Source organism: Candoia aspera, chromosome 4 (assembly GCF_035149785.1).
Source record: "Candoia aspera isolate rCanAsp1 chromosome 4, rCanAsp1.hap2, whole genome shotgun sequence".
Classification (NCBI taxonomy): Eukaryota; Metazoa; Chordata; class Lepidosauria; order Squamata; family Boidae; genus Candoia; species Candoia aspera.
Genome location: NC_086156.1, coordinates 4060951 through 4073860, shown reverse-complemented (window position 1 = coordinate 4073860; position 12910 = coordinate 4060951). Strand labels below are relative to the sequence as shown.

The 12910-nt window shown below is 42.3% G+C and overlaps 1 protein-coding gene and 1 long non-coding RNA gene across 2 annotated transcripts in view; one reads left to right on the top strand and one right to left on the bottom strand.

Annotated features, from left to right (window-relative positions):
- Positions 1-7120, bottom strand: part of LOC134497606 (uncharacterized) — a 293428-nt gene extending 286308 nt beyond the window's left edge. The window contains exon 1 of the long non-coding RNA XR_010067925.1: positions 7092-7120. This is a non-coding gene — a long non-coding RNA (uncharacterized LOC134497606). The remainder of the gene's footprint in view (positions 1-7091) is intronic.
- Positions 1-12910, top strand: part of VIPR1 (vasoactive intestinal peptide receptor 1) — an 87171-nt gene that overhangs the window by 31300 nt on the left and 42961 nt on the right. The window lies entirely within an intron of this gene.

Genomic DNA, 12910 nt, shown 5'->3' with positions numbered 1-12910 from the left:
TTTTGGAACATCTGCAGAATGGAGAAGAGCGCCCGTGAATCCAAGCGCCTGGGGGCTCCGGTGGGTGCCAATCCATCCAGACCCCATTTGAATTCGAAGGCAACGAGATTCCATTCCAACCAACGTGAGATCCAGCTTTATAAAAGGTTCGGCCACCGGCTAGCGTGGAAACATGAACACGCCTGCCCCTGCCTCCTCTTTCGGCAGAATGAGTAAAGTAACAAGCACAGTAAACCCTTTATCCTGGAAAGTTTCAGCTAGATAAACTTGAAGTATCACCCCAGTTATTTTTTTGTAAACGATTACAAATACACAGCGGAGTTGAGGAAAAGACAGCCCAGCAGCCTCCCAATTTTGTAGCAAAGTTCCAACGGGGAAGTTCTGCTGAATCACTGCAACCTTCCTTCTACTCCGATTGAAAAATAAAACCTTTCACAACCCGTTTAAAAAGTCAGCTCTTACTGAAGCTGAAGTTGGATTCCAGGGGCTGGCAGAATTGTTGGCTTGGCTGATCGGCATGTTTAGCCTCAACGGGGAGAGATGATTTATATGCTGTTTGTACACCAATTTCAAAAGCCGGTGAAGTGTGCGTTATTAAAACTGTGTGCATAACGGTGTGCATAATACACTGTGATAAAGGAAATACCCTGTATAATATGGATAGAAGTCTAACAGCAAGCATAGTACTTCAGTATCACTCAAGGAATAAATCTTTTTCGCTTAGTCTAATCAAGCCTGCCTAAACAAATTCTAGCAGAAGAGGAAGCAAATAACAAAGCAGCTTTGTTCCACGTTCTCTGATAGTCAAAAGTAATAAAACTCATTGGCTATCTACTCAAGACTATTTTAGAAAGCTCATGAAAGCAATGAGGCCCCTTCCCTAGCCTTGTTCTTACATGGGAGAAAACTGCACAGTTTTCAAGTTCCTACAAAGCTTAGAAAGTCTCTTTAATCCTGAAATCACCTCCTAATTGCTCTAAAGTGATCTCAAGGCACCTGATACCTCTAATCAATTTAAAGGGTGGATTTAAACGGCTGAACAGGCCAAACTTCCTTATAGCCAGATCATCCATGTGAATCTTCAGGTTCCCCACGTATCATGGAAAAACTTTTCTTTTGAATATTTGCATCGTCACAAAAATTCAGAAATGGGTGTGGGGAAGCAGGAAATAACCTGGCACAGAATGGAGTGATGGTTGTCTGGCAGAACACTAGATTGGTGTTCTTTCCTTTGCCACCTTCTTCTTGTTGACTTCTGTCAATGCAAGCCTTTGTGGCCCATTCTTCTGAATTGTTGGGAGGATGTCTCAAGCCTTGGGCAGCTCCATATCTTGACTTCGGATTGATAGTCTTCCCGTACTGAAAATGGTGTCTCAGAGTGGTGGTTATATCTTGTGCCTTTAGATAACTTAGATAGGACCTTAGATAGGACCACCTATCCTCGACGGTTTCTACCCACCCCGCTAGATCCAGCAGAGGGGACATACTCCGGGTCCCATTGGCGAAGCAGCGTCACCTTGTGGGTCCACCTCTCGTGTGGAACAGCCTTCCCCCTGAGATGATGTAGATGTAGAGGACGTAGGGAACGGCCTTGAAGGATGGGAGGAAGACATCTGACCTTGAAGCAATGGTCAGATAAGAGGGGCTTGAGCCCTGGCCAAGAATGCAACATGAGTGAACATCTCAGCCAAGCCCCTCCCTGGTTCGCACAAAGATAAAGGGAAGGGGGTTGCACATTCAGACTTGCAAGATTTTGTTACTATAGCTTTACAACCAACTATAGATCAAGATCACAAGCTTTACAACCAGCTATATATTTACTTCATTTATTTATTTTCTATCCCGCACCAGGGCTGAGATGTTGATGGAGGTCTGGCATGAGCATGGTTTTGTTTGATGGGTGGATGATGTGATTTTAGGAGCTTCGACCCTGTTTTCTTCTGGATTGGGTTGGACGGGCAGAGTTTATGTTTTTGTATCTGTTCACCACCCAGAGTTCCCCTTGGTAGATGGGCATCTATTTATACATCTGTTAAATATATAAATAATAATCCAGCACTCCTAGGCATCTGCTAAGATCCAAGCTGGAAGTGGTATCTGATTCCTTTGGACGTCAAGGACTAGAAAGCCTCTGGCTGACTTCATCAGCTCATGAAAGCCCTGGAGAAAGGTGAGGAGAAGGATGCTTCAGAGATGGAGAGCCACCTTAGATGAAACCAGGTTAGATTTCCAGCGGCCATGGAGGACATTTGGGGAACACCAAACCAGAGATAGCTAGTGGTATCTTTTGAGGACTTTGGTTCTTCAGGATTCTGAGCCTTACCAGAAAGATCTTGGGACCTTCTATGAGCACAGCACTTTCCACACCCCCTAAGTACAGACCTGATCTAGAAGCAGCCAGAATCACACTTCTTAAAAAATTATACCTTTGGTGGCCAAGTACTGCAAGGGACAGTGTCCTTCACGCCTAACATTTATAGCCTACACCCCGTTATTTTAAAACATCTATTCTTTCAGAATTTCCTGCTGAAAATCAATAGATCATCATTTTTCAAGAGGAAATTTCAACAGCGTGGACCAGGGGGAGGCTTCAGGAAGCCCCGTTGTCCACCTCTTCCCTAGAATGATGAGCTGCTTGCGCTGAATTAAACCATTGGTCCACTGTCTTCTGTACCTTCCCCATTAATGATGAGCAAACTTTGGCCCCCCAGATGTTGTTGAACTACAACTCCCAGCATTCTCAACATTGGCCATAATTCCTGGAGATGCCGTGAGTAGAAGTTTACAAATAGTCCTTGACTTACAACCAAATAGGGACCAGAAAATGAGTTGTTAAGTGGTGTGGTCATTAAGTGAGGCATCATGTGATCGTACCCGATATAACCTCTTTTGCCACAGTCATTAAGTGAATCGCCTCAGTTGTTAAGTGAATCACATGATTCCCCATTGACTTTGCTTGTTGGAAGTTGGCTGGGAAGGTCGCAAATGGTGATCATGTGACCCTAGGACGCTGTGACAGTCATAAGTGTGAGGACTGGTCACAAGGCACTTTTTTCAGCGCCATCATAACTTTGTACAGTCGCTAAATGAATGGTCATGAGTTGAGGAGTACCTCTATCAACATTTGGAAAGTCAGAAGTTGCCTCTGGAATAGGCAATGGATCTCCAAGATTTCAAAAACAAACTCTTTCCCTGCCCAGTGTGGAGATATCCACACTGAAGTTGTGACCTTCTAGATCCAGAATGTGCTCCATCACAATTCTTCCACCCCATTTTGTATCTTCTGTTTTGTTTTAAGCCACAGAGGAATTTCACCCAAACGCAGCATATTAATGCGCTGAAGCCAAAGGAGTCCCACAGGCATTTCTTAAAATCATATTGAAATATGTGGGAGATCCCAGCATTGATTACTTTGTGACTGTCTTCTTTTCTGCTTTGCTTCTTTTGGCTGTCAGCGCCTTCTGCTGTGTCTTTTGAGAGATGATGTAGCAAAGCATAGGAAAAATATAAAAAGACAGAGACGGAGCTGGCAGAAAGGTTAATGGGTTTTTAAATGAGGCACCTGTTCTATTCTTCAGCGCCTTGTTTGTGGTGCGGAAAAATAAAGAAATCAATTAATAAGTCTCTGCTTTTTCTGACATGAGATTTGCATTTTCACCTGTTCAGTCTCAGGAATGGCAAAAATGATTCCTGGGGTATTGAAAAATTAACTGATGCAACGTTTGAAGTTCTTGTGCACTTTGAAAAATGGAATAGCCTGGTGGGGAAACTGTTAAAGGAAAGGTACTTGATCTGCAAAAGAGTTAAGTGGAGTCCACTGTGGATGGGGGACCACTGGGAAGCCCCAGGTAGGTTGTCGGTTAGACTGGGAAGTTGACAAAATAGCCCAGAGGAAAGCAATGCAAGGTACTCCCATGCTTTTTCAAGAAAAATATATAAATTTGTTGACAAAGTCGCCAGGACACCAAGAAGAAAACAATTGCTTTTTATATCTTTGGTACTGAAAATTTGGTGGGTTTGGGTATTTTAATCCTATAAGCTGCCCAGAGTCACTTGTGTGAGATGGGTGGCTATATAAATTAATTAAATAATTGCAAAGCTTTGAATGTACCAAGAAAGAACATGAGAAAGATACCAGCAATTAGAAAAGTTTCTAAAACCAGGAATTATTTTATTTTATTTTATTTATTACATCACATTATATAATGTCGTGTCATGTCATTTTATTTTATTACGTCACGTCAAGTCACTATTTTATTTTATTTTATTTATCTCCCAACGTAATTTATGACTTTGGGAAGCATGCATCAATAAAAATCATATCGCCCCCAAGGATTCCCACATGGGGCTGCAAAAAATGGGTCAACCACTAGGTGGCAGCAGAGATAGAATCAACTCTACATCTTTCCTATCTCTAGGGGCTGTTTCCAGATGTTTATTGCCATTTTGGGTAGCCCTAAATCTCATCTTGTTTGCTGGTTGGTTTACATGGTCAAAGACCCAAGCAAGCGTACCAGAAAATAGGAAGACCCTTGATAGATGGCTGAGAGTGGTGGGGAAAAGATACATAAAAAGATATTGAAATTAATGAAAATTGCTGCACAGTTAAGTGTCTCTCCAGTTCTTTTGACAGATTGGAAAAAGGACTACTAACCTCGATATCAAAGACTGGATTCAAGGAATGTGAAATTTAAAAGGGGATTTTTTTCCCCTACTAATAATAAAAAAAATGACACAGTGCATTCCTTTTCGACCTAGTTTTCATATTTTACAAGAATAGACCATTTTTACGCACAATGTGATACATTGCGATTAAATGATTAAATGAATAGGTGATCTATTTAAGTAATCTCTTTCGATTTGGTACGTTCATCAGAAAATGACACAATATGCTCTCCTTTAACTTAGTTTTCATAATGTTTTACAAGAATAGAACAGTTTTATGCACAATTTGATACCTTGTGATCCCCTGGTTAAACAAATAGGTGACCCATTTAGGTGATTTATATCAGTTTAGTATGTTTTTTTTATTATTTTATTTTTGTTTTAGGATTACTAAATAACTAATTTGTTGCATACACACAAATACAGGTATACATATATCTATCTGCGTTCCTTTTTTAAACATGCAATTAAAAAAATGTCTGCAAGAGATGCAATTGCCATGGTTCCTCTGGGCTGACATGAGGGTGGGGTAAGAAAAGTATTATTAAATTAGTTTGCTGTGCGGCATAGAAGGGGAAAGAGAGAAACCTAAGAGAGACTTTCTGTTTCTTCCATTAAAAGAGTGGCAAGATCTGTGGAGATCTGCTCTTCTTTCTTGCAGCAAACATGACAAAACGCTGTAATCTGCCACAGTTCTGTGAGACAGGACAAAAAAAGATCTTGCCTGTCAGACAGAACCCTCCCTTCCTTCCCTCTTACTCTCTCAAAAACAAGGGAGAGTCTCTTTTGAGGTGTTTTCACCACCCCTCTTCCTTTGGACTCAAATTTCATTTATCAGGCTGTTGTCCAGGCTGCGGCTCCTCCCCCCGTCTCCCCAGGTCATTCCCGCAGACCATTACAACGAAAGAGAGGTCCGTCACTTCACCAATTGTAAAGGTCTGTGGGAATGACCTGGGGAGACAGGAGGCAGAGCCACAGACTACACAATGGGCAGATAAGAGGGAGCGGAGCCTGCAGAAGGAATGGGAGTGTGGAAAGTGTCTCAGGAGGGAGACGTCCCTAGTTTCTTGGACTGCAAAGGCGAGGGGGGAAAGATGTCCTTTCAGACTTGCAAGGTTCTGTTAATGGAACCTTACAATAAAGATAGAGCTGGTACTTCCTGGTGTGCTTCTTGTCTGGACTACCTTGCAAGGCTGACACCAATGCACTAGTAAATTTGGGGGGGGGGGGAATGGCTTGGAGTGGAAGGGGTTCCTAGAATGAAATGAAGCCCAGCGGATACCCCAGATGACCCTGCTTTTGCTGGCAGAAGTTAGGGATGCAATGCAGAAAAAGTCAGGTGGAGATTGCAGATAAAGGATTGGCCATTGGCCCAAGCTGCTCTCGAGAGACCTTCAGTGGCCCGTAGTTTCACTGGCCGAGCTGATCATGCAGCTCAGCCCTACCTCCTTTCTCTCCCCTTCTGAATCTGCATCAACTCCTCAGTTTTCAATAAATAGAACGGCATTGAAATATCACAGAACAAGAAGAAAAAAAAGTCTCCCATTTGCTCAGTATCCCCTGTGGCATCGTGTCTTTTCCAAGCGTGCATCTTACTTCGAAGGAGGCATTTAAGAACAGTCCATTCAAAAAGGCACTTTCCAGCTTCAAAAGCCATCGATCGTCCGGGCCATCGTGATACCAGGTTATTGCATCCCCTCTTGGCTGCAGGGCAAAAATCCAATATTTGCTTCAGGGAAGATTGGTGTGTGGTTCTCCTGCTAAATGCATATGCCATCTTTTAGCCCAGTAATAAAAATATTTGACAGTTAAGAAAGAAAAGCTTGCATTTGGGGCTGAGAAATGCCACTCTATCTTCTTCTTTTCCTCTCACAGCAAAAACTCAATTATTTTGCTTGGCCGACTAAGTTATCCTGGGATTTTGCATTTCACGGAGTGAGACAGTAAGCAAAAGAGAGCCTTAGAGCTTGGAACCAATCAATATCCAAGCAGACTGAACTCAGACAAGGACCCAATTCATTTACCGAGTATCACAGGAAGAAAACGTGTGTGTCAAGCTATGCTTGGCTGTACTCTACTGCAATGGCTGATCTCGGAAGCTAAGCAGTTTTAGGGCTGGATAGGTCTAGAATGAGGGAATACAAGGAATTACAGGTAGTCCTCGCTTAACAACCATTCATTTAGTGACGGTTCGGACTTACGACGGTGCTAAAAACCCAACTTACAACCAGTCCTCACGCTTACGACCATCACAGTATTCCCGCGGTCACATGATCACGATTTGGGCACTTGGCAACCGGTTCGCAGTTATGACTGTCGCAGCGTCCTGTGGTCACATGATCGCCATTTTCGACCTCCTGGGCCAGTTTCTGGCAAGCTAAATCAATGGAGAACTGCGTAATTCGCTTAATGACCACATGGTTCACTTAATGCCTGCAGTGATTTGCTTAACAACTGCCACAAAAAAGGTTGGATTCACTTAATGACCACTTCGCTTAGCAGCCAAAGTTCCGGTCCCAATTGTGATTGTTAAGCAAAGACTACCAGAACAGGACTGTTTGCTTGAGTGGGAAGTTAAAGCCAGGGCATGGGGCTGGGTTATTTAAGAACCATCTCTTCCCGATTATGTCTACCCATCCCATTAGGTCCAGCAGAAGAGGCATGCTCCAAGTCCCATCCACTAAGGAATGTCATCTGAGGGGGCCATCTGGTGGGGCCCAGAAAGAGAGTCTTTTCTATCATGGCACCCACCTTTTGGAATATCATCCACCACCCCACAAGATTAGACTGGCCCCAACCCTGTCACTGGTCCTGGGGGCCTGGAGGTGTGGCTGAGCAACGCAATGCAGTGGTTGTGCTGATACGTTTATTAGTGAGCTTGTTTTTACGCCAGCTGTGGATCATACGTGTGTTGTGTCTTTGTTTTTTCCATGCTGTTTTAATCATCGTTATCCCCCCGGAGTCATGAACTTGAGAACGTTCTCCCATAAATTGAGAAAATCCATCAATCAAATCAAATCAGAAAACCCTGCAAGCCTGATTTGGCAAATCACTCTGAAACTCTTCCAGGAAAATGATGTGAACGAAGTCCCCAGGAGTCCTATTCAAATGGACGGCATCTGTTTTTGAATTATTGACGCCCTGTAATGGGCGTCTGAAAGCTCAGATATTCAGGTGGCCACCCAGGGAAGAGCAGTGGTGAGGTACAGAAAAGGCTGGAGATGTTTTAATCTGGAGAAGAGGGAGGTACATGACCACACTTTAGGTTTTTGAGAGGTGCCTTGCAAAGTTGGGGAAATACATGTTCGGTTGGGGTTCTCCAAGCTTAGGGAGACCAATACCAAAATAAGGGTCAAGGTCTTCAGAAGGTGTTTCACCAGGTGTCCCAGTGCAGTGGTTCAGAGTTTGACTCAAATATTTAATTGGGTTCCCTTTGTCGAGTTTCAGGACTTGCTTGGAGACCAGATTACTTTTTAGATCGTGTTTATTTATTTATGTATTTATTAATCCCATTTATATGGCTGCCCATCTCACAGTAAGCAGCTCTGGGTGGCATACAACAGTCAGTAAAAACAACAAAGATTTATTTTAAAAAGTCATTATAAAAATCTAAAAGTCATTATTAAAATGAAAAAATACACTATGAAAAATTTAAAACATACCCACCGCATGGACAGAGTATATATATTTACGCAGCAATATTGAACATTCAAAAGGGTTCACAAAGGTTTAAGTATCTCTGTCTATGACATTTAAATATGAGATAGATAAAGATATTTATCATTCATTTAAATCAAGAACTTTTAATATCCTTATCTTGGACTTTATATTTTATATTATTTTATATTTTATATTAAAAAGGTACTGTTTTTATTGTATTTTAATCTGTATTTATTTTTAGTTTTATTGTAAACTGCCGAGTCCCTCTTTGAGGGAGATGAGTGGTGATGAAATTTGAAAAATAAATAAAGGAATAGCTTAAAAAAGTGAAACTGGGCTGAGTCATTTATTTCAAGACACGTCAGATTTTTGAAACAAATGGCTCATCCCAGCCTGTTCTAAATTATTCAGCGTTTCTGTGCCTAACAGCAGAGCAGCTCAAAAAGAATCAGCTGCATTTGTTAAGACACACGGACAAACGCCTGCTTCCTAGCGATTTGCTTGTACGTTTTGCTGGCACGTATTTTAAGCCAGTCTCATACAGGCAGTCTTCACTTAACAACCACGATTGGGACCAGAACTGTGGTTGCTAAGCAAAGCGGTCATTAAGTGAATCCAACCTGATTTTATGACCTTTTCTGCAGCCATTGTTAAACGAATCACCGTGGGCATTAAATGAACCATGTGGTTGTTAAATGAACTGTGAGGCTTCCCATTGATTTTGCTTGCCAGAAGCTGGCCAGGAAGGTCGAAAATGGCAATCAGGTGACCACGTGGCACTGTGGTGGTCTTAAATGGGAACCAGTTGCCAAGTCTACACTGTCTATTATAAAAGCCAACCCTGAGTTACTGTAGCTGGAGGCAGTCTACACTGTGGAAACCTCAATCTCAGGAACTTTAAGATGGGCGGACTTCAACCAAGTGTCCAAATTGTGGTCATGTGACCGCAGGGACACTGTGATGGTCATAAGTGTGAGGACTGGTTGTAAGTTGGTTTTTTCCAGCACCGTCATAAGTCCGAACCATCACCAAATGAATGGTTGTTAAGGGAGGACTACCTGTAGTCCCTTCAACATAGAAACTATCAAGATCTCTTTCTTTAGGAGCTCAGCGTTGTTTGCATAGGAGCAATAAGGAACAGGTTTCACCCATCAAACCTTTTTCTCATCCTCGTTCCGTTCCTACCAGCAAATAAAAGCAAGTCAGGCATATAAAAACAAACCTGACTGACAACCAACAGGAGAATAATTTCAAGTTTGCGCTTTCAATAACGTGCAACAAAAATGTAGGAGCTCTATTTGTCAAATATTGGAAAACAAACTATTTGATCTTTAGGGGGAAAAAGAAAAATATAATATTGGCAGGGTGAGCCATAACAACCTCTCTGGAATGTAAACAGAACGAGCAGTTGAGAGACTTTCTGGTTTTACTCTGTGTCTGATTTTTCTGAAGTTGTCTGTTTCATCTTCTCCCCGTTTCTTGTTTCTCCGGAAATTTGGTTTATTTTGTTTTTGCACTAATTGGAGATCCTTTTAGGAAGTTTATATATCTGTGTGTATTTTTGTGCACTTTTTCCCCAACTTTTGGTTTACAATTTTTTCCCCAAATTTTGCCTTGCAATTTTGTCAAAGGGCACAGGTTTTGTTATAAAAAAAAAATTCCCATAATAGGATGCATCTTTGTGTATTACTTCTGGGGAGATAATGCACTTTTCTTCGTAGATCGTATTCACAAAATTCAGAGTTGTACATCTTTCCGAGAATAATTGCATGTTCATGGTAGATTGGTTCCAAAATGCAGAATCAGCTCAGTTTATAACCAAGTGTGAATATCTGTGGACTGGATATGATACATTAAAAAAAAAAAAAAAGCAAATTTGATTTTAGAGCATGAGGGAATTTTGGCAAGAATTCCTCTCACTTTGGCCAGCAACACTTGCAAACATTTTATCTCCTTTATCAGAGGTTTGACAATCCTACTTCTCCGTCCTTTAATAACGGTAGTCCTTGCTTAATGACCGCAATTGGGACTGGAATTTCGGTTGCTAATCGAGTCCTACCCAATTTTATGACCTTTTCTGCAGCAGTTGTTAAGCGAATCACCATGGACATTAAGCAAACCATGTGGTCGTTAAGCAAATCACGCGGTTCCTCGTTGATTTTGCATGCCAGAAGTTGGCCGGGAATGTCAAAAATGGTGATCCTGTGACTACGGGATGCTGCAAAGGTCATAAGTGCAGATCAACTGCCAAACATCCAAATCATGATCATGTGACCACGGGGACACTGCAATGGTCGTAAGTGTGAGGACAGGTTGTAAGTTGGCTTTTCCAGCACTGTCGTAAGTCCAAATCATCACTAAACGATGGTTGTTAAGCGAGGACTACCTGTAGTCACGTTCTAAGGCTGGATGGTGTTCTAAGCTCATGTAGGTCATCCAAGGAGAAATATAATTATACTCAGAATAAATATTCCTTTTGTTTGCTGCTTTTCTCACTTTTCTGAGATTTTTGACGTTTGAATAATAATGGGCCCAAATGAATTGCTGACTTCATCTCATTGTTCTAAATGGTTCCTGGCTGGAAGAAAGCATCAGATGACATAAAACAGTTTTTGCCCACCAAGAAGCCCTTTGAGTAGATGGACTTCAACTCCCACAGTTCCCCAGTTAGTGTGGCTGAGAATCCTGGGAGTTCCAGAACACCCTCCAGATGAGTGGACTTCAACCCCCAGAATTCCACGGTCAATATATCCATTGCCAGGAATTCTGGGAGTTCAAATTCACGTATCTGGAGGGTATCCACAAGGGGGGAAATAGAAGGTCTGTTTTCTCCTTGCTTTCTACCAATACTAGTGTTTGGCATCGATTGCTCCATACTGGGTTCAAAGCAGCATTGATGCCAGATAGGATGGCTATTCTTATATGAAACCTTTAACTGCTGTGCTCATGCTGAGACCTGAAAATTCCTGTGAGTCTGCTCTTAGCAGCCCTAGATGCGCCACCCTTCCTTAAAGGAAACCTCCGTGGGAAAAAGGCTCATGGAATGGGGGATAACATGTAGCTCGGCCTTTGTTTCCAGCTCAAGTCCTTCAGCTGCAATCCTGGGCAGAGTTATCAAAAAGTAAGCTCAGTAGAAGATGGTGGGACTTCTGAGAATTATAGTATGGCTTTTCTGCTCCTCCTCCTCTCCTCTCCCCCAATTACTCACATCTCCTGTCTTTAAGCTCCCCACCCAAAGAACGGGGTGGGATTCAAACCCACCAGCTCGGAAAACATCCAGTGCTTCAAACATCTGTAATCCAAGACGCTTGTATTTATTGTTAGTGGCTGAGTTATACAATGGTGAAGTGGAATCGTTCCATAAAATCAAGGAGCATGTTATCGCATGGCATATTAGTCAAGACAATAACTTTGATTAAAGAGTTCAGCCGTGACCCCATTTTCCATTCTGGCCTTTTCTGGAAGCCATGGAGTTGCTGCATTGACTTTAAAAGGTCTATTATAAAAGCCAACCCTGAGTTACTGCAGCTGGAGGCAGTCTACATTGTGTAAGCCAGTGTTTCTCAACCTCAGGAACTTTGAGATGGGTGGACTTCAACCCATCATGCGTTGAAGTCCATGATTCAACCATGCATGGCTGGCTGGGGAGTTCTGGGAGTTGAAGTCCGCCCATCTTAAAGTTCCTGAGGTTGAGAAGCTCTGGTGTAGCAAACATTCTCCAATCTCTTCTTAAGAACAAGTGCTAGTAAATGCTGCCCATAAACAAGGATTCTCAGCTGAGTAGCATGTCCCACAGTTTCATTATAAAGCCAAAAGTGGACGCAATATTGTTGAGTGTGTTGCAATTGAACCTTCTTCATGGATGAATGGACAGGAAGCCATCTCACAGGTTTCCGGATGTGTTGTATAAATTAGAATTAGATGTGAGGCCGTTCTTTGGAACACGGTCCTGATGGATGGTGGTGAACTCCAAAGGGAAAGGAATAAAACAATCTGTTTCCATTCCATTTTCATTTGCCTTCTGTCCGTTTGGTCCTTTGTTTTCTGCGCATGTCATCACAAAGGAAATATTTAGATTGACGCTGGACCTGTTTCCTCTTCGCCAAAATGCTTTTGTGTATCCTCTTCACCATGACATATAGTTTAGCTGTAAACTGAGAGCAAGGATGATATTGGAAAACAGGAAAGCGTGTACATGTTCCAAAGGAACAGGTGGGCTCCACTCCAGGTTAGTTTGTTTATTTATTTATTTATTTATTTATTAATCAATTTTCTGTCACTGCCCATCTCCCCCCCCCCCAAAAGGGGGACTCTGGGCGGTTTACAGTGAAATTAACAATTTAAAACCATCCATATATAAATTACCACGCGAAGAACCCAGTAATAAAATAAAAATGTATAGATATAAAATCCAGGTGACGAAGTTCTCCTGCAGGAGATGGAGATTAAGCTGACGCACGGAATCGTAGCGTCAGAGCTGAAAGGGAGACCAGAGGTCATCTGCCCCAACCTGCTGGTCACTGCAGGATCTCTAAAGCTTCACCTTCTGCCTTCCAATATCTGCAGAGTTCTTCCAGCCAAGACT